Below are 24,513 nucleotides of genomic sequence, written 5' to 3' on the forward strand. Positions count from 1 at the left end.
CTGGCCCGCGATCGGGGCCCCCCACTCAGACTCCGGGCCAGTGCCCTGGCTGCACTATTTTCCTCCGCGACCGCCACGGCCTCCGCCATGGCGGAAGCGGAAGAGAACCCCACATTGCGCAGCGGCCAGCTGCCAACCGCTCCGGCGCGGGGCTGGCCCCCAAAGGTGGGAAGAATTCCCCACCTTTGGGGAGGCCCGACCCCTGAGTGGTTGGCGCTACTCCCCTATGCCGGCACCCTCCGTCACGCCGGGTAGGGGAGAATCCCGCCCCTGAAGCGGGAGAAAAATGCGACTGGTCTCCCTGCCTGGTTTAGTGTGGCTGCTAGAGCTACCACTGAGGCGTCGCTCTCAACCTGGAATGGAGTGGATTCATCCACCGCCTGCATGGCCGCTTTCGCGATTTCCTCCTTGATGCAGTTGAAGGCCTGGCGTGCCTCGGCTGACAGGGGAAATCGTGTGGCCTTAAAGAGTGGGCGGGCTTTGTCCGCATATTGAGGGACCCACTGGGCGGAGTAGGAGAAGAAGCCCAAGCACCGTTTGAGGGCCTTGGGGCAATGGGGGAGGGGGAGTTCGAAGAGTCTGTCTGGGCCAGCTCTGGGCCCAGGACTCCGTTTTCCACGACGTAGCCGAGGGTGGCCAGTCTGTTTGTGCGGAAAACGCATTTCTCTTTGTTGTAGGTGATGTTTAATTTCTGTGCTGTCTGGAAAAAATGGCGGAGGTTGGCGTCGTGGTCCTGCTGGTCATAGCCGCAGATGGTGACATTGTCCAAGTACGGAAACGTGGCCCACAGCCCGGACTGGTCCACCATTCGGTCCATTGCTCGTTGGAACACCGAGACCCCATTAGTGACGTCGAAGGGGATCCGGAGGAAATGGAAGAGGCGGCCATCGGCCTCGAATGCCGTGTAGTGGCGGTCCTCCAGGCGGATTGGGAGCTGGTGGTATGAAGATTTCAGATCCACCGTGGAAAAGAGCCGATACTGGCCGATCTGATTTACCATGTCTGCAATACTGGGGAGGGGATACGCGTCGAGGAGCGTAAATCTATTTATGGTCTGACTATAGTCGACAACCATGCAGAATTTTTCCCCGGTCTTAACGACCACCACCTGAGCTCTCCAGGGACTATTGCTGGCCTCTATAATCCCCTCACTGAGAAGCCTTCGGACCTCTGATCTGATGAATACCCTATCCTGTAGGCTGTATCGCCATGCTACGCGTGGCTACGGATTTACAGTCCTTTGTGAGATTGGCGAAGAGAGGAGGGGGGGGAGATTCGCAGTGTAGCTAGGCTGCACATAGTGAATGGGGGCAGGGGCCCGCCGAAGCTGAGGGTGAGGCTCTTAAGGTTACACTGAAAATCTAGGCCTAATAAGAGTGGCGCGCAGAGGTCGGGCAAAACGTAGAGTTGAAATTTTGAGTAGCTAGCGCCTCGGATTGTGAGTGTCGCGGTGGTGCGCCCCTGGATCTGGTCAGAATGGGAGCCTGACGCGAGCGAGATAGTTTGCCGCACGGGGAAAACGGGGAGCGAACAGCATCTGGATGTATGAAGCTCTCAGTGCTCCCGGAGTCGAAAAGGCATGGCGTGTTGTACCCGTTGATTTGGACCTCTGCCATCGAATTTCGCAGATGCTTCGGGCGTGATTGATCCAGGGTGACTGCGCCGAGTTGCGGGCCGCGTGACGAGCGCCCGGGGAGGTCGTACTCTTCCGATGAGTTGTCCGAGCGTGGAGATGCAGGTCAGGCCCGTGGATCGCACGTGGCAGGAGGCGAGGAAGATGCCGTCCAAGATGGCAGCCCCCATGAGTCGCACGTGGCCGCCCGCGTGGTGGAGGTTTGCAAGTTGGCGGCCCCCATGGATCGCACATGGTGGGAGGGGGCAGGGTCGGGGCATAGGCCGCAGCGTTTCAATCGGGCCCCTAGATGCCTCACGACGGCAGCAACCAGGTGTGGTTGCTGTCATGGTGAAACAGGCATGAAGGGCCGGCCGCTCGACCCATCGGCCTCGGAGAATCGCCGTTCGCCGTGAAAAGCGGCGAGCGGCGATTCTTGGCGCGGGATGGGCGTAGGGGAGAATAGCGGGAGGGCGTAAAAAATGTCAGGAGGCCCTCACGCTATTCTCCCAAGCGTCATGGGAGGAGGAGAATCACGCCCCATATTTCCGAGCAAAACCTTGCCGATGCAGAGATGATGCCAAACGGCATTCTTTAAAAACAGTACCGCCCGAACGGTGTATTAAAAGGTGCACAAACGTGTGCTGTCCTTGTCCAGTCTCAGCTGCCAGAATCCCCCTCGAAGCATCAAGTTTGCGAAGAACTGCGGCATTTTTCATCTCAACAGGTAATGTCTCTTTTGGAGATCTGGTAGTGTTCCCGTTTAATATTTTCGTTTAGTCTTTGGGATCTATGCAAATGTGCAAGTATGGGTTCTGCTTCTTCACACACACCATCGAGCTAACCAAGTCGCTTGGCTCTTCCACTTTCTCTATGACGCCAAATCTCTGCGTCTTGGCAAACTCGGTCTTGAGGCGCTCTCGCAGCAGCGCAGGCACTCTTCTGGGCAGGTGAATTACTGGATGTGCATCATCCTTCAGCTGGATTTTGTATTGGAATGGCATCATTCCATTTCCCTGGAATACTTGGGGGAATCTTTTTATTATTTGCTCAATAGTCGCACAGTGTGGTTGTTGTACCATGCTGTAGGCACGCTCCACCAGTTGTAACTGCTCGCAGGCATCTGCGCCCAATAACAATATTCTTGGTGATTGAACCATTATGAACTTGATTAAATATTTCTTTCCCTTAACTTCCACCTGTAGGTTACCCGCACCCAGAATTGTGATATTTTTGCCACGATAGTCACTCAGCACGCAATCTGTGTTTTGGATATTCGGTTCTATTTTCAACTTCATCAAATCGGTTATATTAATTAAGTTTGAGCGAGCCCCGGTATCTAACTTCACTTTTACAATGATCTTGTTTATTTTGAGCGACGTAGTCCACTCATGCCCTGTTTTTACCATCTGAACTTTCAGTGCTTTTTGTCGTCCAGCATTTTCAATAATTATGTTCACAAAGACAGATCTTCAGGGCCAATTGGTTCATCATTTATTTCATGTTGCCTCTCAAAGCTGCACTCTGCATAATTGATGACTCGCTAGTTTTTGTAGCCTTGTCTATGACATTCACACTCTTTGGTTGCTGTATTCTTTCACTGAACAGCCACTGCTGCGCAAAATGTTTTTTTTCCAGCACATCTGGCACAGGTTTTTCTGAATGCAGGGCATTTCCTCGGACCGTGTTCTGCCACACCTCCGGCACAAAATGGCACGCTCTGAATTTTTTTTAAATGGCCACCGCCTGGACCACGTTTCTGATCTTGCTGCGGCACAGCAAAGTTGGTGTCCTCTTTTTTTCCACCACTTTCTCACGTCTGGATCTCAGTAATCTGCTTTTGTGCTAACTCACTGGCCTTGCCGATTTTAATGACATCTGCTAATTTTAATTGCTTGCCCTCAGCAAATGCTCGCGTAATTTATCACACTGTAAACCGTATACAATTTGGTCTTTTAGCAACGAATCATGGAGGTCTGCAAATTAGTGTTTAGTTTTACAACCGATTTTTGTTTTTTGTGAGTCTCCGCTTGTTCTCTTGTGTCTCAAATGGAGAGTGATGCTCTCGGTCTGTAGCACCTGACGCGAAGCGGTTCACCCCCTCACGGGGCGAGAACCACGCAGGCATATTTTAAATGAGTTTTTTTTTATTTTTAGAGTATCCAATTCATTTTTTCGAATTAAGGGGCAATTTACCGTGGCCAATCCACCTACCCTGCACATCTTTGGGTTGTGGGGGTGAAACCCACGCAAACACGGGGAGAACGTGCAAACTCCACACGGACAGTGACCCAGAGCCGGGATCGAACCTGGGACCTCAGCGTCGTGAGGCAGCAATGCTAATCACTAGGCCACCGTGCTGCCCTTAAATGAGTCTTTAAATTAATTTAAATACGCCAAGCCTGTTTGAGGATGGAGTCTCCCGGCTCCCGTGATTCGCCGCCCCCACTGGTGCAGCACGAGGCCGGCGAGAGTCAGCACTGGTTTCCAAAATCGGACGCCAGGCGTAATGAGCACACCGGGGGGCTCAGAGTGCCACTGGAACCCCAGGATAGTCGGGGACAGGTCAGTGCCAGGGGGCAGTGCCAAGGGGCGGGACCTGAGAGGGGTCATGACCATGAAAGGAGGGGGTGGGAAATTGAGGGGTAGACTGAAAGGGTGGGGGCCTTTGGCGACCCCATAGCAGGGTATTGTGGAGTGCGGGGCCCGATGCCAGCGAGATTAGGGGGGGGGGTGGGGGTGGGGCTGGGTCACCCTTGTGATTGAATGGTGTGAGGGGGGTGATACAAACATTTAGTGCTGGGGGAGGGGGGGAGGAGGGGGTGGTTGCCCCTCCAGGGTGAAAGGTTTGGGGTGTTGCCCATGTCTGCGGGGGTGGGGGGGGGGTCACAGCATCCATGGGCAGGGGGTAACTTTGAGATTTAGGTATTCTCTGAGGGGCCCGACTTGCCGCCATGTTTAGTTCCCACTTCAGGAGAAGTTCTACAATCCGTGAGAATCTCCCCACGCTCCAAAGGTGTGGGCGGATTATGATGTGAATCGCGGTGGAACAGCCGACGGAATTTTCGCCGGTTTTCCCCACTCAAAATCACACTTAGGGCAGAATCTTACAAAGATCAGACCTGCTGAGAAAAATGGAGCAAATTTCTCACGGAATTTGACACTTCTTAAAGAAAGGTTTTTCTCCCGAGAATCACGGTGCACTCCGTGTGCCCGCCCTTTGATTCACTGCCCCTGGCAAAACGTAATCACTGCAAACACTGGGGACCTCCTCCCTATAAACACCTCCCCAGCACTTGTTGCAGATCCATGAGGCGGGGTGGCTGCACAAAAGTCAGACCGCATTTCACGGAGGGAGTCCGGGGCCAGCCACTGGATGAATGCAGCAGAGATGGGAAATCCTGGGCTGGATTCTCCGACCCCCCCCCCCCCCGCCGCCGGGTCGGAGAATCGCCGGGGGGGCGGCGTGAATCCCGCCCCCGCCGGCCGCCGAATTCTCCGGCACCAGAGATTTGGTGGGGGCAGGAATCACGCTGCGCTGGTCGGCGGGCCCTCCGCCCCAGCGATTGTTCGGCCCATGATGGGCCGAAGTCCCACTGCTGTAATGCCCGTCCCGCCGGCATGAATCAAACCACCTCCCATACCGGCGGGACTGGCGGCGCGGGCGGGCTCCGGGGTCCTGGGGGGGCGCGGGGCGACCTGTCCCCGGGCGGGTGCCCCCACGGTGGCCTGGACCGCGATCGGGGCCCACCGATCCGTGGGCGGGCCTGTGCCATGGGGGCACTCTTTCTCTTCCGCGTCAGCCATAGCCTTCGCGATGGCCGACGCAGAACTGACCCCCTCCCCTGCGCATGCGCGGGGAGGACGACAGCAGCCGCTGATGCTCCGGCGCATGCGCGGACGTCCACCGGCCGGCGAAGTCCCTTCAGCCCCGGCTGGCGGGGCGCCAAAGTCCTTCCACGCCAGCCAGCGGGACGGGAACCACTCCGGCGCGGGCCTAGCCCCTCAAAGTGAGGGCCTGGCCCCTAAAGGTGCGGATGGGGCGTCCCGACGCCGGAGTGGTTCACGCTACTCCATCCTGCCGGGACTCCCCGCCCCGCCAGGTAGGGCAGAATCCCAGCCCCTGTCCCTGCTATCCGGGAGTGGCCCACCAGTAGGGTTTCCACCCCTGCCTGGGACGCAATAGCTGCCTTGGTGAGTGCCAGCTCTCTCCAGAAGAGGACAGGGCATCAGATCAGGAGGAAGATGAATGATCCTTGCGTGGCCAGGGTACGTCTGCCACCTCCAGTCTCTCACTGCACCCCCTCACGCACCCATCAAATCTCCAAGGCGATCTCTCAGCCAGCCACCTCACGGGTTGCCCAGAGATGACAAAGCCCTCTTATCCACCCTCCCCCGATCTTCCATGATACCCCCTCAGTCTTTTGTAATATAAATTTAGAGTACCCAATTCATTTTTTCCAATTAAGGGGCAATTTAGCGTGGCCAATCATCTACCCTGCACATCTTTGGGTTGTGGGGGCGAAAACCAGGCAGACACGGGGAGAATGTCCACACGGACAGTGATCCAGGGCCGGGATCGAACCTGGGACCTCAGCGCCGTGAGGCAGCAATGCTAACCACTGCGCCACCGCGCTACCCCTTGCCCCCTCAGTCTTAACTCTGCTCCTCACATCCCTATTCTCACTCCAGTCCCACACATGCCACTCCTCGACAATCTGAACTGTAATGTTCTATGTTCTATGAACTGGCAGCACGGTAGCATTGTGGATAGCACAATCGCTTCACAGCTCCAGGGTCCCAGGTTCGATTCTGGCTTGGGTCACTGTCTGTGCAGAGTCTGCACACCCTCCCCGTGTGTGCGTGGGTTTCCTCCGGGTGCTCCGGTTTCCTCCCACAGTCCAAAGATGTGCAGGTTAGGTGGATTGGCCATGCTAAATTGCCCATAGTGTCCAAAATTGCCCGTAGTGTTGGGTGGGGTTACTGGGTTATGGGGATAGGGAGGAGGTGTGGACATTGGGTATGGTGCTCTTTCCAAGAGCCGGTGCAGATTCAATGGGCCGAATGGCCTCCTTCTGCACTGTAAGTTCTAAAACAAAAGGATTCCTGCCTGACGTCTCCCCGTCTGTATCCCTGCAGGACAAACCCGAGCACAACCTGCGTGAGCGGGAACAGACATCCAGAGTCATGCGGCAGCCCCGCATCCTCACCCCCCCCCCCCCCCCCCACCATGAGGAAAGAGCCATTGAACTGGTCGGGGAGGAGCAGGACCATGCTTGTGCTGATGACGAAGTGGGGGCATCGAGCAGAAGTTCGAACCTTCAGAGGACTCAGTCATTCATCAAGCCTCACGTGAGTAAAACATCTCGCATCATCTGTCCTCCGTAATGTATTAATGCCATCTCCCTACCCTGGCAGGGCAATCAGGACAGTAGTCTGGACTATGCTCATGCCTCCTGGAAACCCAGACCTGAGCAGCTCAGAGGGGGAATTCTTGGATATAACCACAGAAGAGGCTTTACAGCACATCACCCACACCCTGGACCAGCGTAGATACTCACATCTCGGTGGGGTTAAGTAGCAGGCAGGCTTCCAGGTCACTCACTGGTGGGCGCCTCACAGGTGAAGGCAGGGACATACCAGGGATTCAGCACTCTGAGGGATGTCAGAGCCCAGGACACTGCTGAGCCCCTGGCTAATGACGTGCCCCTGGGGTCCTGTCACCCACGAGCTGCTGGAACTGCAAACGGAGAATTGTGAGCATCAGGAAGGGATCTCTCCTCGGACTACAAAGGTCGATTGGAGGAGTCCACTCGCCTTCTGACCGAAGAGAAGATGCTGTCACTCCATGTGTCAAGACCAACACGGTGAGGGTGGTATCTGCTATGGAGACCTTGGTGCAGTACGTGCATACCATGGTGTGGGTTGTCCGCTCAATGGCTCAGCTCATGACCTCCGTGGCTGAAGGCTTCAACTGCATGGTGCTGGCACTGGAGGGAATCCATGAGTGTCAGCGCCAGACCTTCTGGATTTCACTCCAGCTGCCCCTCTATCCCATGGAGGAGCACATGAGACTCTGGGCACCCTAAGGAGAGAGTTTCGGCAGGAGCGCAGCGCGCACCACCCAGGGAGACACCGGGAATTTCCAGCCCATCTGATAACCTCCTCCCTGTGAGGGATACCTCCTGCCACGAGCACCGAGGAGGGAAGTGTTGCCTCACCCATGTTACTCAAGAGTACTCCCGGACCCTCAAGACCAGGACCCCCAGGGGACACCCGCCAAAGTCATCTCAGGCAGCAGGATGTGGAAAGCAGCTGACCGCCTCAACCTTAGCTGTGGATCTGGAGGAGGGTGAGGAGGAGTAGGAAACTGTAGGTACCTCGCGGGCACCTACAGTTAGTAAAACATAGGCACCAGGTAAGATAGGTCACCGCTCTAAAAAAAAATCACATGTAAACAAACATCCTTTTGTTCACCGGCAGATCCTCCTCCCTGTCATTTCAAGGTGCCGTGCTCCACGAATCCCAGCTCACACTCGGCACTTCATCCCTGTGCAGTGTGTCAGTGGCAGTGCCACGTCTTTGCCATCTGACGTCTCAGTGAAGACGCCACGCAGCTGGCAGTGGTCTAACCCCCCCCCCCCCCGGCAACAATGTTCAGGCCTCTCATTGCAGCCACTCTTCTCCAGTGATGAGGATGTCATGGGCTGGGAAAATGTAGAGAGGCTGACCCTCCCCAGAGGAACACACCAGAATCCCTGATCTCCAAGGGGCCTGTAGCAGATTAGAGCTCATCCCATGGGCTGGATTCTCCGGTCGCCGACGCCGAAATCGGGTTCAGCGATCGGCCCGAGGATCAAAGTTCCCGGCCAAATCGGGGGGTGGGTTGCCACTTTTGCGATGCTCCGCCCCCTACACAGCGGCATACTCAGAAAGTACGCCGCGCCATGTATCGATGGCCTCAGGCCGTTTCCTGAAGCCAGCCCCCCCCCCCCCCCCCCCCCCTGCCTCCGATGCTCCGTCCCCGATCGGTTGGGTTCCTGACGACACGGGACACGTGTCGGTCCCATCCTTCGGGAACTTGGCGTGGCGGCTGCGGACTTAGTCCAGCACCGCCACAGTCGGGGGAGGGCCGATCCGCGGGCAGGGGACATGTGGGGGGGGGGGGGGGGGGGCGGTGGTCGGGGACGCGCGAGCTGGCCTAAGTGGGGGGGTCCATTGTGCGGGCTGGGTCCGCGAGCGGCCATCGCCTGGCTGCAGGCCGCCGCCGGACGCATGCGCAGCCAGGGACCCGGCAGCTGGAGCTGGATGATCTACACAGCCAGCATGCTAGCCCCCAGCAAAACGGGAGTTACTTGGGGTTGTTTGGGCGTTGTATTTTTAGAATGTTGAAAATTTGTCACATAAAAATTATTTTTTAATAAACAAGCATGGGAGGACGATTAGGTCTCAAATCGGTGACAGTTTTCTTTAGCTTTTCATATCCCATTGGCACTGTTGAGTTGTCAATGAAGGTTGAAACTGCATTCCAATCAATTGAATGCCTCCTTGTCACAGACGAGACACAGGTATTTAGAGGAAAGCCTGCAGTAAGCATGACAAGCACACATCTAGAGGGCACCCTCATTCTCCCATTTCATAGCCTTACACACTTATTTCTGAGAGACAAGGGCGGGATTCTCCGAAATCCGGGTCAAGTGTTGACGCCAGCTTCAACGGGCCTCAAGGCCCAGGCATTCACCCCTTCTTCGGGGGCTAGTACGGTGCTGGAGTGCTGTGCGCTCGAAAGCCAGCGCGGGTCCACGCATGCGCATAGGTTGCCGTCTCCGCGCCGGCCCCCGGGCAGCATGGTGGAGCCCTAAAGGGGCCCGGCGCGGAGGAACAGAGGCTCCCCCCCTCCCGCCCCCCAGAATTAGCCCGCCCGCCGATCATTAGGCCCCAATCGTGGGCCTGGCCACCGTAGAGGCCTCCCCCGGACTCGGATCCCCCTCCCCCCCCCCCCCCCCCCCCCAACCAGGACGGCCCCCGCAGCCAGAACTCTGAGGTCCCGCTAGGTGGGACCATACGTAACCCACGCCGGCGGGACTCAGCGGGCACTTGGCCCGTGGAGCGCGGAGAGTCGCCGCGGGGGCCACTTCACAGTAGTGAAGGCACTTTTCACAATAACGTCATTTGAAGCCTACTTGTGGCAATAAGCGATTTTCATTTCATTTTCATTCACTTTCAACTGCCCCCGATTGGCGGTGATTCTCCGGTCGCCGGACAATCGGCGGCCCAGCGTTGGAGCGGCGTGGCGCAATTCTCGCGCCCCGCTCGCCGATTCTCCGACCCGGCACGGGATCGGAGAATCCCGGCCAATAGAACTCAACCATTTGGTACTCAAGAGTTCTGCCTGAATGTGGGATTCAATGCAGAGTTCAGTTGTGCTTCCCAAATTGAGAGGGTCTCCATTATTCATGGCGCAAGGATGTATGCCTGAGTCTACTGTTGCAGATGGAGGGACAACATCGTACAGCAATAAATTGTAGCGCTAACAATTAAACTCAAAGCCGAGAGACTAGTACAATAGAGGCTTTATTGCTGTACGATGTTGTCCCTCCATCTGCAACTGTAGACTAAGGGTCTGAGCAGCTCTCATACATTTATACATAAGCTCCCTGTGGGCGGAGCTAGCCAGCAGGGGCTTACCGGAGGAACCTGTATTACAGGTACGGGCATACATCCCCCTACTGCAGTACACATAACTACAGTGGTTATCTCACCACAATGTCATTACTGAGGTGTCCACTCTTCCCTTGCAGTCAGGCCTCTCTTGGAACCCCACCCAGGAACTTCACAGTTGCCCCAGTGTATACCGTCAGTAATCAAAGAATAAAGAAAGCAAAGAAAAGTACAGCCCAGGAACAGGCCCTTCGGTCCTCCAAGCCTGTTCTGATCATGATGCCTTAATAAAAAAAAACCTTCTGCCCTTATTCGGTCCATATCCCTTTATTTCTTCCTTCTTAGTGTATCCATTCAGATGCCTCTTAAATGTTGCTAATATTCCTGCTTCCACCACATCCTCTGGCAGTGCGTTCCAGATACCCACCACACTCAGCGAGAAAAACATACCGCACACATCTCCCTTAAACTTTCCCCTTCTCACCTTGAACCTGTGCCCCCTTGTAATTAATAATAATAATCTTTATTGTCACCACATAGGCTTACATTAACACTGCAATGATGTTACTGTGAAAAGCCCCTAGTCACCACATTCCGGCGCCTGTTCGGGTACACAGAGGGAGAATTCAGAATGTCCAAATTACCTAACAGCACGTCTTTCAGGAGTTGTGGGAGGAAATCAGAGCACCCGCAAGAAACCCACGCAGACACGGGGAGAACGTGCAGACTCCGCAAAGACAGTGACCCAAGACGGGAATCGAACCTGGGACCCTGGCGCTGTGAAGTAACAGTGCTAACCACTGTGCTACCGTGCCACCAACTGACACTTCCACCCTTGGAAAAAGCCTCTGACTGTCCACCCTGTCTATGCCTCTTGATAATTTTGTAGACCTCTATCAGGTCTCCCCTCAGCCTCCAACTTTCCAATGAAAACAATCCTAGTTTATTCAATCTCTTCTCATAGCCAACACCCTCGAAACCAGGCAACATCCTGGTGAACCTTCTTTACACTCTCTCCAAAGCTTCCGCATCCTTCTGATAATGTGGTGACTAGAACTGCTCGCAATACTCGATGTGGCCTAACCAAGGTTTTATACAGCTGCAACATGATTTCCCAACTCCTGTACTCAATGTCCCGGCTGATGAATGCAAGCATACCTTATGCCTTCTTAATCACCTTGGCCACTGTGTTGCCACATTTAGGGAACTGTGGACCTGCATGCCCAGATCCCTCTGTAGGTTAATGTTCCTCAGGGTTCTGCCATTTAGTGTATAATTCATACCTCGATTTGATCCTCCAAAATGCATCACCTCGCATTTGTCCGGATTAAACTCCATCTGCCGTTTCTGTGCCCAAGTCTCCAATATATTTATATCCTGTTGTATCCTCTAACACTCCTCGGCACTACCAACAACTCTGCCAATCTTAGTGTCATCTGCAAACTTATAATCAAACCACACACATTTTCCTCCAGATCATTTGTATATACATAATACAAAAAACAGAGGTCCCAGCACTGATCCCTGCGGAACACCACTAGCCACAGATCTCCATTCTGAAAAATACCCTTCCACAGCTCTTCTCTGTCTTCTATGACTAAGCCAGTTCTGTATCCATCTAGCCAGCCCACCTCGAATCCCATGTAATTTTAGTTTTGTACCAGTCTGCCATGTGGAACCTTGTCAAATGCCTTCCTAAAGTCCATATAAACTACACCCACAGCCCTTCCCTCATCAATTTTCTTTGTCACCTCTTCAAAAATCTCAATCAAGTTGGTGAGGCATGACCTTCCCCGGACAAAACCATGCTGCCTGTCACTAACTAGACCATTTTCCTCCAAATGTGCATGTATCCTGTCCCTCGATATTTTTTCCAAAAGCTTCCCCACCACTGATGTCAGGCTCACTGACCTATAATTTGCTGGATTATCGCTGCTTCTTTTCTTAAAAAAGGGAACAACATTGGCTATTCTCAGTCCTCTGGAACCTCGCCTGTGGTCAAAGAGGATGTGAAGATATCTGTTAAAGCCCTAGCTATTTCTCCCCTTGCCTCCCGCAGAAACCTGGAATAGATCCCATCCTGCCCTGGGGACTTGTCTACCTTAATGCAATTTAGGATACTCAACAATTCCTTGATATATTGCCTTTCTCAAGAGCATTCACACACCTATCCCTGACCTCAACATCCGTCATATCCTTCTCCCTGGTGAATACTGAAATAAAATACTTTATAAGGATTTCACCCACTTACATAAGAACATAAGAAGAACATAAGAACTAGGAGCAGGAGTAGGCCATCTGGCCCCCCGAGCCTGCTCCGCCATTCAACTAGATCATGGCTGATCTTTTGTGGACTCAGCTCCACTTTCCAGCCCGAACACCATAACCCTTAATCCCTTTATTCTTCAAAAAACTATCTATCGTTACCTTAAAAACATGAATGAAGGAGCCTCAACTGCTTCACTGGGCAAGGAATTCCATAGATTCACAACCCTTTGGGTGAAGAAGTTCCTCCTAAGCTCAGTCCTAAATCTACTTCCCCTTATTTTGAGGCTATGTCCCCTAGTTCTGCTGTCACCCGCCAGTGGAAACAACCTGCCCGCATCTATCCTATCTATTCCCTTCATAATTTTAAATGTTTCTATAAGATTCCCCCTCATCCTTCTAAATTCCAACGAGTACAGTCCCAGTCTACTCAACCTCTCCTCATAATCCAACCCCTTCAGCTCTGGGATTAACCTAGTGAATCTCCTCTGCACACCCTCCAGCGCCAGTACGTCCTTTCTCAAGTAAGGAGACCAAAACTGAACACAATACTCCAGGTGTGGCCGCACTAACACCTTATACAATTGCAACATAACCTCCCTAGTCTTAAACTCCATCCCTCTAGCAATGAAGGACAAAATTCCATTTGCCTTCTTAATCACCTGTTGCACTTGTAAACCAACCTTCTGTGACTCATGCACTAGCACACCCAAGTCTCTCTGAACAGCGGCATGCTTTAATATTTTATCGTTTAAATAATAATCCCGTTTGCTGTTATTCCTACCAAAATGGATAACCTCACATTTGTCAACATTGTATTCCATCTGCCAGACCCGAGCCCATTCACTTAACCTATCCAAATCCCTCTGCAGACTTCCAGTATCCTCTGCACTTTTCGCTTTACCACTCATCTTAGTGTCATCTGCAAACTTGGACAAATTGCCCTTGGTCCGCAACTCTAAATCATCTATGTAAATTGTGAACAATTGTGGGCCCAACACGGATCCCTGAGGGACACCACTAGCCAACCAGAGAAACACCCATTAATCCCAACTCTTTGCTTTCTATTAATTAACCAATCCTCTATCCATGCTACTACTTTACCCTTAATGCCATGCATCTTATCTTATGCAGCAACCTTTTGTGTGGCACCTTGTCAAAGGCTTTCTGGAAATCCAGATATACCACATCCATTGGCTCCCCGTTATCTACTGCACTGGTAATGTCCTCAAAAAATTCCACTAAATTAGTTAGGCACGACCTGCCCTGTGGTTCCTGTGGTTCCACGCATAACTTCCCTCGGTGTCCTTGAGTGGGCCTACTCTTTGTCTTGCTACCCTCTTGCTTCTAATACATGCATAAAATACCTTGGGATTCACCTTGACCATGTTTGCTAAAGACATTTCATGGCCCCATTTAGCCCTCCTAATTCCACGTTTAAGTTCCTTCCTACTTTCACTGTAATCCTCAAGGGCTTTGTCAGTTTTTAGATGCCCACACCTATGCTTCCTTTTGACTAAGCTTACAATTTCCCTTGTCATCCATGAGTCCCAAATCCTGCCATTTCTATCCTTCATTTTTGCAGGGACATGCCTGTCCTGCTCTTCAATCAACTGGCCTTTAAAAGCCTCCCATATGTTAAATGTGGATTTGCCCTCAAATAGCATCTCACAATCCACATTCCCCAGTTCCTGTCTAATTTGGATGTAATTGACCCTCGCAAAATTAAGCACCCTCACCCGCTGCCACTCTTGCCCTTATCCATGACTACCCGAAATCTCATGGAACTATGGTCGCTCGGCCCAAATGCTCCCCCACTGAAACATCAATCACCTGGCCTGGCTCATTCCTCAATACCAAGTCTAGTTTTGCGCCCTCCTGGACACATCTGGCAAATTGTTCTCCATCCGAGCCCCTGGCTGTAAGGGATTCCCAGTCAATATGGGGGAAGTTAAAGTCGCCCATCACAGCTACCCTGCTTTTTTCACACCTTTTCAGTATCTGACTGCACAACTGCTCCTCTGTCTCTTGTGGGCTGTTGGGGGGATCTATAGTACACTCCCAACATTGTGGTTTCACCCTTCTTATTCCTGAGCTCCACCCATAATGCCTCACTACAAGATCCCTCCAACATGTCCTCTCTCAACACAGTTGCGATCTGCTCCCTAATCAGCAATGCAACTCCCCCACCTCTTTTGTTTCCCATTCTAAAACAACGATATCCAGAATGTTAAGCTGCCAGTCCTGGCCCTTATTTAACCATGCCTCTGTAATTGCAATAACACCATAGTTCCATGCAGTAATCCAGGCTCTCAGTTCATCTGTCTTACCTGTTATACTTCTTGCATTGAAGCAAATGCACGCCAGACCTCCAGTCCCACTGAGCCTTGTGGCTTCCCTCTGCCTGCTCTTACTCTGCGCTATGTTTATCTCAGTCTCACTTTATTCCCCAGCCTCTGTACTTACTGGCCTGCTGCTCTGGTTCCCATCCCCCTGTCGCCCACTTTCTAGCTCTCCCTAAGGTCAGGCACACCTCCAGAGGTGATTTGGCCACAAGCTCAGCAAGGAAGGCACAGAAAGCAATGCCTGCACGCCAGCCTCCAGACCCCCTGAAAGCAAGGGGCAACCCGAAGTGAATGGAAGGTACGGCCTGTTAGTACCACCTCCCCCCCCCCCCCCCCCCCCCACCCCCAAGAATAAATGACTGATCCCCAGCCCAGGCCCTGAGCAGTGAAGAGCCTGGAGGACCAAGGCTGCCTGAGCGGTCACTTCCGATATCCTTCTCTGAGGGTGAGGCTGGCAGGTTCATGTCTTTGTAGACCTGTCGTAAATGACGCCACCGGACATCACGCCAGCACCCGATGAATATTCCGTGAGGAGTGAATGTCTGGAGAGATCGCTTGCTAATGACATGCTACTATGGGCGGCATTCTCCCCTACCCGGCGTGACGGAGGGTGCCGGCGTAGGGGAGTAGCGCCAACCATTCAGGGGTCGGGCCAGCCCAGCGCCGGAGCGGTTAGCACCAGAAGACTGGCGCAAAAAACCGGCGCCCCCGGCAGCGGGGCTGGCCGAAAGGCTTTTGCCGGTCGGCGCATGCGCCGGCAGTCGCTGACGTCACTGCCGGCGCATGCGCGATGTGGGGTTCTCTTCCGCTTCCGCCATGGCGGACGCGGAAGGAGAAAGAGTGCACCCAGGGCACTGGCCCGGAGTCTGAGCGGGGGGCCCCGATCGCGGGACAGGCCACCGTGGGGGCACCCCCCGGGGTACGATCGCCTCCCGCCCCCCCCAGGACCACGGGGGCCCGCTCGCGCCGCTGATCCCACCGTTCCAGAGATGGTTTAAACCTCGGCGGCGGGGGAGGCCTCCCAGCGGCGGGACTTCGGCCCATCCGGGCCGGAGAATCACCGCAGGGGCCTCTCCGATCGGAGTGGCAAGATTCCGCCGCCTACACTTCCCGGGTGGGGGTCGGAGAATTTCGCCCTATATTCCCAGGCTCACGCGGCGGGATTCGCACTGCTTCACTGGCGAAGGGGGAATGCAAATCCCGATCACACCGGAGAGAATCACATTTTTTGATTCTCTACAGATTTTGAGCCGTGTCAACTTTGTCACGGACGGAGAGGGGGCTCAAAATCACTCCCAAAGGCATTTTTGGGGACTATCGCGCCCCCCACCCCCCCACCCAAGGTTACATTCTCTTCCTATCTGCTCAGCCAAAAGAAATCACATCACATTTCACTGCATAATTCCATCGGTTTCATGCCTACCCAATCTGCCAGCCTACCCTGGTGAAGTTAATTTGCACCATCCTCATGGTTTGCCACTCCTCCAACTTTTGTTACTTTTGGCAAATCTTGAAATTTTACTCTGTAATCCAATATCCACTGCATTCTTATATATCTACACCACATCCCTCACCCCAACACCCCCACTCCCCTCACCCCCAACAGCACCCCCTCCCGTCACCCCCAACAGCACCCACTCCCCTCACTCCAACACCCCCTCCCCTCACCCACAACACCCCCTCCCCTCACCCCCAACACCCCCTCCACCTATCCCCAACACCCTCTCCCCTCACCCCCAACACCCCCTCCACCTATCCCCAACACCCCCTCCCCTCACCCCCAACACCCCCACTCCCCTCACCCCCAACAGCACCCCCTCCCGTCACCCCCAACAGCACCCACTCCCCTCACTCCAACACCCCCTCCCCTCACCCCCAACACCCCCTCCCCTCACCCCCAACACCCCCTCCACCTATCCCCAACACCCCCTCCCCTCACCCTCAACACCCCTCCCCTCAGTCCCTCCCCTCACCCCCAACACCCCCTCCCGTCACCCCCAACAGCACCCCGTCCCCTCACTCCAACACCCCCTTCCCTCACCTCCAACACACCCTCCCCTCACCCCCAACAGCACCCCCACCCGTCACCCCCAACAGCAACCCCTCCCCTCACTCCAACACCCCTCCCCTCATCTCCAACACAACCTCCCCTCACCACCAAAAGCACCCCCACCAGTCACCCCCAACAGCAACCCCTCCATTCACTCCAACACCCCCAACACCACCTTCCCTCACCCCCAGCAGCCCCTCCCCTCACTCCCAGAAGCCCCTCCCCTCACCTCATCCCCAACAACCCCTCCCCTCACCCCCAACACCACCCCCTCCCCTCACACCCAGCAACCCCTCCCCTCACCCCAACAACCCCTCCCCTCCCCCAACATCCCCTTCCCTCACCCCCAACACCACCTCCCCTCACCCCCAGCAGCCCCTCCCCTCACCCCCAGACGCTCCTCCCCTCACCCACAGCAGCCACTCACCTCCTCCCCAACAACCCCTCCCCTCACCCCCAACACCACCCCCTCCCCACACCCCCAGAAACCCCTCCCCTCACCCCCAGCAACCCCTCCCCTCACCCCCAACAACCCCTCCCCTCACCCCCAACACCACCTCCCCTCACCCCCAGCAACCCCTCCCCTCACCCCCAACAACCGCTCACCCCCAGCAACCCCTCACCGCATCCCCAACAATCCCTCCCCTCACCCCCAACACCACCCCCTCCCCGCAACACCAGCAACCCCTCCCCTCACCCTCAACCCCTCCCCTCACCCCCACCAACCCCTCCCCTCACCCCCAACAACCCCTCCCCTCACCCCCAACAGCACCATCTCCCCTCACCCCCAACACCCCCTCCCCTCACCCCCAACACCCCCTCCACCTACCCCCAACACCCCCTCCCCTCACCCCCAACAGCACCCCCTCCCCTCACTCCAACACCCCCTCACCTCCAACACACCCTCCCCTCACCCCCAACAGCACCCACTCCCCTCACCTCCAACACACCCTCCCCTCACCCCCAAACGCACCCCGTTCCACCTACTCCCAACACCCCCCCCTCACCCCCAACACCCCTCCCCTCAGCCCCTCACCCCCAACAACACCACCTCCCTCACCCCAGACCAGCACCTTCCCTGCATGCTCCAGGTCCCGACATTAAATTCCGCCCCATTTGTCTGTCTTTACTCCATTCTCCTTGTCATCCATCAGTTACGACAGTCTGTGCAGTCTCCTGTCTCACAAGTGACCTCAGAATACTCACTCCGCAAACTATTTTCGGAGATATCTTTGCAAAATTCACTCTCCTCGTTGCAGCCAATTAAACTGGGTCACAAAATGCTTCTCAACAGTTCAGGGTGCAGCCCGCACGATCCCCAACACACAGACAGATCGAAACATGCAGCAACAACAGAGATCCGGTCAGATGAGAGATTTGCAACTGAGATTTCCCGGAATTAACCTTGGTTACTTCCTCAGCAGAAACGAAAGTGAAATTTACTAGACCGCGTGAACTGCGATTCGCTTTTTAAAAATATTGAAAATTACTCCTGCAATGGAATCCTATTCTGATGATAATTAAACTTCAGAAGGTTTCATTCGATGCATTTAAGTTGAAGCACCACATTGAAAATAGCTGCCCTTCAGATATATCACACCCCTGTATGTTATGGCACTCCAGACTTCCCATAAGTATGAACACACTCCACACTCCCTGTAAATATTAACACACTCCACACTCCCTGTAAATATTAACACACTCCACACTCCCTGTAAATATTAACACACTGCACATTCCCTGTAAATATTAACACACTCCACACTCTGTAAATATTAACACACTCCACACACCCTGTAAATATTAACACACTGCACACTGTCTGTAAATATTAACACACTCCACACTCCCTGTAAATATTAACACACTCCACACTCCCTGTAAATATTAACACACTCCACATTCCCTGTAAATATTAACACACTCCACACTCTCTGTAAATATTAACACACTCCACACTACCTGTAAATATTAACACACTCCACACCCCCTGTAAATATTAACACACTCCACACTCCCTGTAAATATTAACACACTCCACACACCCTGTAAATATTAACACACTCCACACCCCCTGTAAATATTAACACACTCCACACTCCCTGTAAATATTAACACACTCCACACACCCTGTAAATATTAACACACTCCACACCCCCTGTAAATATTAACACACTCCACACTCCCTGTAAATATTAACACGCTGCACACTGTCTGTAAATATTAACACATTCCACTCCCTGTAAATATTAACACACTCCACACCCCCTGTAAATATTAACACACTCCACACTCCCTGTAAATATTAACACACTCCACACCCCCTGTAAATATTAACACACTCCACACCCCCTGTAAATATTAAAATACTCCACACTCCCTATAAATATTAACACACTCCACACTCCCTGTAAATATTAACACACTCCACACCCCCTGTAAATATTAACACACTCCACACCCCCTGTAAATATTAAAATACTCCACACTCCCTATAAATATTAACACACTCCACACTCCCTGTAAATATTAACACACTCCACACTCCCTATAAATATTAACACACTCCACACTCCCTGTAAATATTAACACAGTCCACACTCCCTGTAAATATTGACACACTCCACACCCCCTGTAAATATTAACACACTGCACACTCTCTGTAAATATTGACACACTCCACACCCCTTGTGTGGTGGTATGATTTGCATAGGTGTCTGCCATTGATGCAGAACACCGGCTTACCATTGGCCCTGGTCGGTCATATGCCTCTCGACCGATTGGTTGAGACCAGTCATGTGACGGCTCTCCGATTGGTCGAGAGGCTGAGTTAACCACGCCTCCATACCGAGGTCTAAATAGTCAGAATGCCCGGCGGTCGTCCATTTTATTGCAGTCGACCGCAGGGCTAAGTTCTAGCTTATTAAAGCCTAACTTTTGTAAAGCAACTCGTTTCTCATGCAATTGTTGGCTCATCAATTTAATAAGCTAGATTTTTGAAGATGGAGTTCCGGATCAAGCCCGAATGCCTCCGCATCAGCCCGCAAACTCCGAACTCTGCAGAACTTTTTCAACATTAGCTGACATGACTCGAAGGATACCTGGAATCTGCAACCAGCCCCCCCACCATGGCACAGAAGCTGCACATCCTCCACTCCAGTGTGGGCATAGCAGCCTACGCGATAGTCAAGGAGGAGAAAGATTACGATGCCGCCATGCTTAAACTGAATGGACAATTCCTTAAACCAGTCAACAGAGTATTCACCCGACATCTGCTGGCCACCAGACAACAGCTCCCCGGTGAGTCACTAAACCAATATTACCAGGCCCTCGCTATCCTGGGGAGGAATTGCTCCTGCCTCGCAGTTTCAGCTACGGAGCACATGGAACTGCTGATCAGAGATGCTTACGTGGCTGGGATGCAGTCCCCCGCTATCCGCCAGCGAATGCTGGAGAAAGATGATCTCAGCTTAACTGACGCACGGACTCTCTCCACCTCCCTGGAGATCGGCAACCTAAATGCCCGCGCCTATGTCCCCAGCCGCGCTGCACCATCCTGGGTCTCCTGGCACGCTTCCCCACCGCCATCCGCTGCTCCCGACCTCCCTTAGGCCTGCGCCGTGGGACGCCCCGACAAGTCCACGGGACCCCGCTGCTACTTTTGCGAGTTCGCGAAACACCCTCGCCCGCGCTGCCCAGCCCGCTCCGCCCTCTGTAAGAGCTGCGGGAAGAAGGGCCACTTCTCCGCTGTCTGCCAGGCCAAAACGGTCGCTGCGGTTCCGCGCAGCGACCAAGGATCCCCCCCTCCGGGCCCTTGCTGGCCCCTCCTGGACGCCGCGCAACACTCTCCCCCACGCCCCTGGGCCCCTGTGCCCGGCCTGCGCGCTTCTCTCTCTTCTCCGGGCCCTCCCGGGCCCCTCCTGTACGCCGCGCAACTCTCTCCCCCCCCCCCCCCCCCCCCCCCCCCACGCCCCCGGGCACCTGCGCCCAGCCTGCGCGCTTCTCTCTCTCCTCCGGGCCCTTCCGGGCCCCTCCAGCGCACGCGCTACTCTCCACTCGCCGCCCCCGGGCCCCGCGCCTGGCCTGCGCGCCTCTCTGCCCCCGCTTCCAGCCGCTCCGATCGGCCCGCCGGCACCACTAACCCCGCCCCCAGCAACCACGAGGGCCCCACGGGCGCCGCCATCTTGGGGCGCTGACCCCACGTGCGGGTCCTGGGCCCCACCATCTTGGGGCCCCGACTCCACGTGCGAATCCTGGGCACCATCTTCCGGGACTGGCACGCAAGGTCCTTCCAGCATCTACTCGGACGACGATGACAAATATGGATTTTCTCCACGGCTCAAGGCTATTCAGCTCGACCAGTCACGGCCACGCACGCTCACCAAAATGACAACGCTGATCTACCTCAACGGCCACGAGACGGGCTGCCTGCTGGACTCCGGGAGCACGGAAAGCTTCGTACACCCTGACACGGTAAGACGCTGCGCGCTCCCTGTCCATCCTGTAAAACACAAAATCGGGTTAGCCTCAGGTTCGCACTCCGTCCGCATCACCGGCTGCTGCATCGCGGACCTCACGGTCCAAGGGAAGGTTTTTAAAAATTATAAACTCCTTGTCCTCCCTGACCTTTGCGCACCGGCACTCCTAGGACTGGACTTCCAGTGCAACCTGCAGAGCTTGACCTTCCAATTCGGCGGCCCTATACCCCCCCCCCCCCACTCTCACCTCGCGTCCCTCAAAGTGGACCCCACCTCCTTGTTTGCTAATCTCACCCCCGATTGCAAACCCGTTGTGACACGGAGCTGATGGTACAGCGCCCAGGACCGGACCTTCATCAGGTCCGAGGTCCAGAGGCTGCTGACAGAAGGGGTCATCGAGGGCAGCAACAGTCCCTGGCGAGCCCAAGTGCTGGTGGTCCGGACTGGGGAGAAAAACCGGATGGTCATCGACTATAGCCAGACCATCAACGGGTTTATGCAACTGGACGCGTATCCTCTCCCCCGTATTTCCGCCATGGTAAACGATATCGCGAAATACAAGGTCTTCTCCACTGTGGACCTTAAGTTCGCTTACCACCAGCTCCCCCTCCGCGCGAGTGACCGCAAATACATCGCGTTTGAGGCAGATGGGCGCCTCTACCACTTCCTTAGGGTTCCATTTGGTGTCACAAATGGGGTCTCGGTCTTCCAACGGGAAATGGACCGAATGGTCGACAAGTTCGGAATACGGGCTACCTTCCCGTATCTTGATAATGTCACCATCTGCGGCCACGATCAGCATGACCATGACGCCAACCTCCAGAAATTCCTCCAAACTGCAAAACTCCTTAACCTCACATACAATAAGGATAAGTGCGTGTTTAGCACCGACCGTCTGGCCATCCTTGGCTACGTAGTGCGTAAAGGAGTGATAGGCCCCGACCCCGAACGCATGCGCCCCCTGATGGAACTCCCTCTCCCCAATACCCTCAAATCCCTCAAACGCTGCCTGGGTTTCTTCTCTTACTACACCCAATGGATTCCCAACTACGCTGACAAGGCCCGTCCCCTCATTCAAACCATGACCTTCCCGCCGTCGACAGAGGCTTGCCAGGCCTTTAGCCGCATCAAAGCGGACATCGCAAAGGCCACGATGTGCGCCATCGACGAGTCCCTCCCCTTCCAGGTCGAGAGCGACGCATCAGAAGTAGCTCTGGCGGCCACCCTGAACCAAGCAGGCAGACCCGTGGCCTTCTTCTCCAGAACCCTCCAGGCTTCCGAACTCCGCCACCCCTCTGTGGAAAAGGAAACCCAGGCCATAGTCGAAGCTGTGCGACATTGGAGGCACTATTTGGCCGGCAGGAGGTTTACCCTCCTCACAGACCAATGGTCAGTAGCCTTCATGTTTGATAATGCACAAAGGGGCAAGATTAAGAATGACAAGATCTTACGGTGGCGGATCGAGTTGTCCACGTACAACTATGAGGTCTTGTATCGTCCTGAGAAGCTAAATGAGCCTCCTGATGCCCTGTCCCGCGGTACCTGCGCCAGCGCGCAGATAGACCGCCTCCGCTCCCTCCACGCGGACCTCTGCCATCCAGGGGTGACCCGTCTCTACCATTTCATTAAGGCCCGCAACCTGCCTTTCTCCATCGCGGAAGTCAGGACAGTAACCCGTGACTGCCACATCTGCACCGAGTGCAAACCGCAATCTACCGCCCCGAGCGCGCACACCTGGTCAAAGCATCCCGCCCCTTCGAACGTCTCAGCATTGACTTCAAGGGGCCCCTTCCCTCTAACAACCGCAACATTTACTTCCTGACGGTAATCGACGAATACTCCCGCTTCCCTTTCGCCATTCCCTGCCCCGACATGACCACATCGACCGTCATTAAGGCCCTACTCTCCATCTTCTCCCTGTTCGGCTACCCCGCGTACATACACAGCGATCGGGGGTCCTCCTTTGTGAGTGACGAACTGCGTCAATTCCTGCTCAACAGGGGCATTGCCTCTAGCAGGACGACCAGCTATAACCCCCGTGGTAACGGACAGGTCGAGCGGGAGAATGGTACCATCTGGAAGACCATACTACTGGCCCTCCGGTCCAGAGATCTCCCTATTTCCCGATGGCAAGAGGTTATCCCCGATACCCTACATTCTATCCGCTCACTCCTCTGTGCCGCAACAAATCAGACACCTCATGAACGTCTTCTTGTCTTCCCCAGGAAGTCGCCCTCCGGATCCCCTCTCCCAACGTGGCTGGTCATCCCCGGACCCATCTTGCTCCGGAAGCATGTGCGGGTGCACAGGTCCGACCCATTGGTGGAACAAGTCCAGTTACTCCACGCTAACTATGCGTATGTGGAGTACCCCGACGGTCGGCAGGACACGGTCTCCCTCCGGGACCTGGCACCCGCCGGCGTGCGGCCTTCCCCCCCCTTCACCACAGACCCCCCTGTTTTTTTTCCCCCCAGCGCCCCACCCAGGTCACCCCTTCCCCATCCATGGCGTCTCCACCACCAGCCCGGGTGATGGAAACTGTTCAAGGACCATCGCTCCCGGACTCCAGGACGTCAGCGGAACCACCACCATCGGCTGAACCGACGTCACCTACTCCACTGCGGCGATCTGCCAGAACGTCACGGGCCACAAAAAGACTGATCGAATCGATCTAAATTTCAACAGCTCCATGGACTTTGTTGGGACTTTGTGTAATATTGCTAATTGTCTGGGCCAGTGGGAAGCCAAAAACGTAATAAAAGAAAAGGAGAGAAAATTTTTGTTCTCCCGGCTGCTACTCATACCACCAGTTCTCTCCCCCCCCGGCTTCTTTCTCCGCAAGGGGTAAATGTGGTGGTATGATTTGCATATCTGTCTGCCATTGGTGCAGAATACCGGCTTACCATTGGCCCTGGTTGGTCATGTGTCTCTCGACCGATTGGTTGAGACCAGTCATGTGACGGCTCTCCGATTGGTCAAGAGGCTGAGTTAACCACGCCTCCATACCGAGGTATAAATAGTCAGAACGCCCAGCGGTCATCCATTTTATTGTAGTCGACCGCAGGGCTAAGTTCTAGCTTATTAAAGCCTAACTTTTGTATA

The 24,513-nt window shown here is 54.5% G+C and overlaps 1 protein-coding gene across 1 annotated transcript in view; it reads right to left on the reverse strand.

Annotated features, from left to right (window-relative positions):
* Nucleotides 1-18,317, reverse strand: part of LOC119964355 (interferon-induced protein 44-like) — a 67,147-nt gene extending 48,830 nt beyond the window's left edge. Inside the window, exon 1 of the mRNA XM_038793729.1 lies at nt 18,140-18,317. The gene's annotated coding sequence lies outside the window, so the exon portion shown is untranslated. The remainder of the gene's footprint in view (nt 1-18,139) is intronic.
* Nucleotides 18,318-24,513: the final 6,196 nt, after the last annotated feature.

Source organism: Scyliorhinus canicula, chromosome 4 (assembly GCF_902713615.1).
Source record: "Scyliorhinus canicula chromosome 4, sScyCan1.1, whole genome shotgun sequence".
NCBI lineage: Eukaryota > Metazoa > Chordata > Chondrichthyes > Carcharhiniformes > Scyliorhinidae > Scyliorhinus > Scyliorhinus canicula.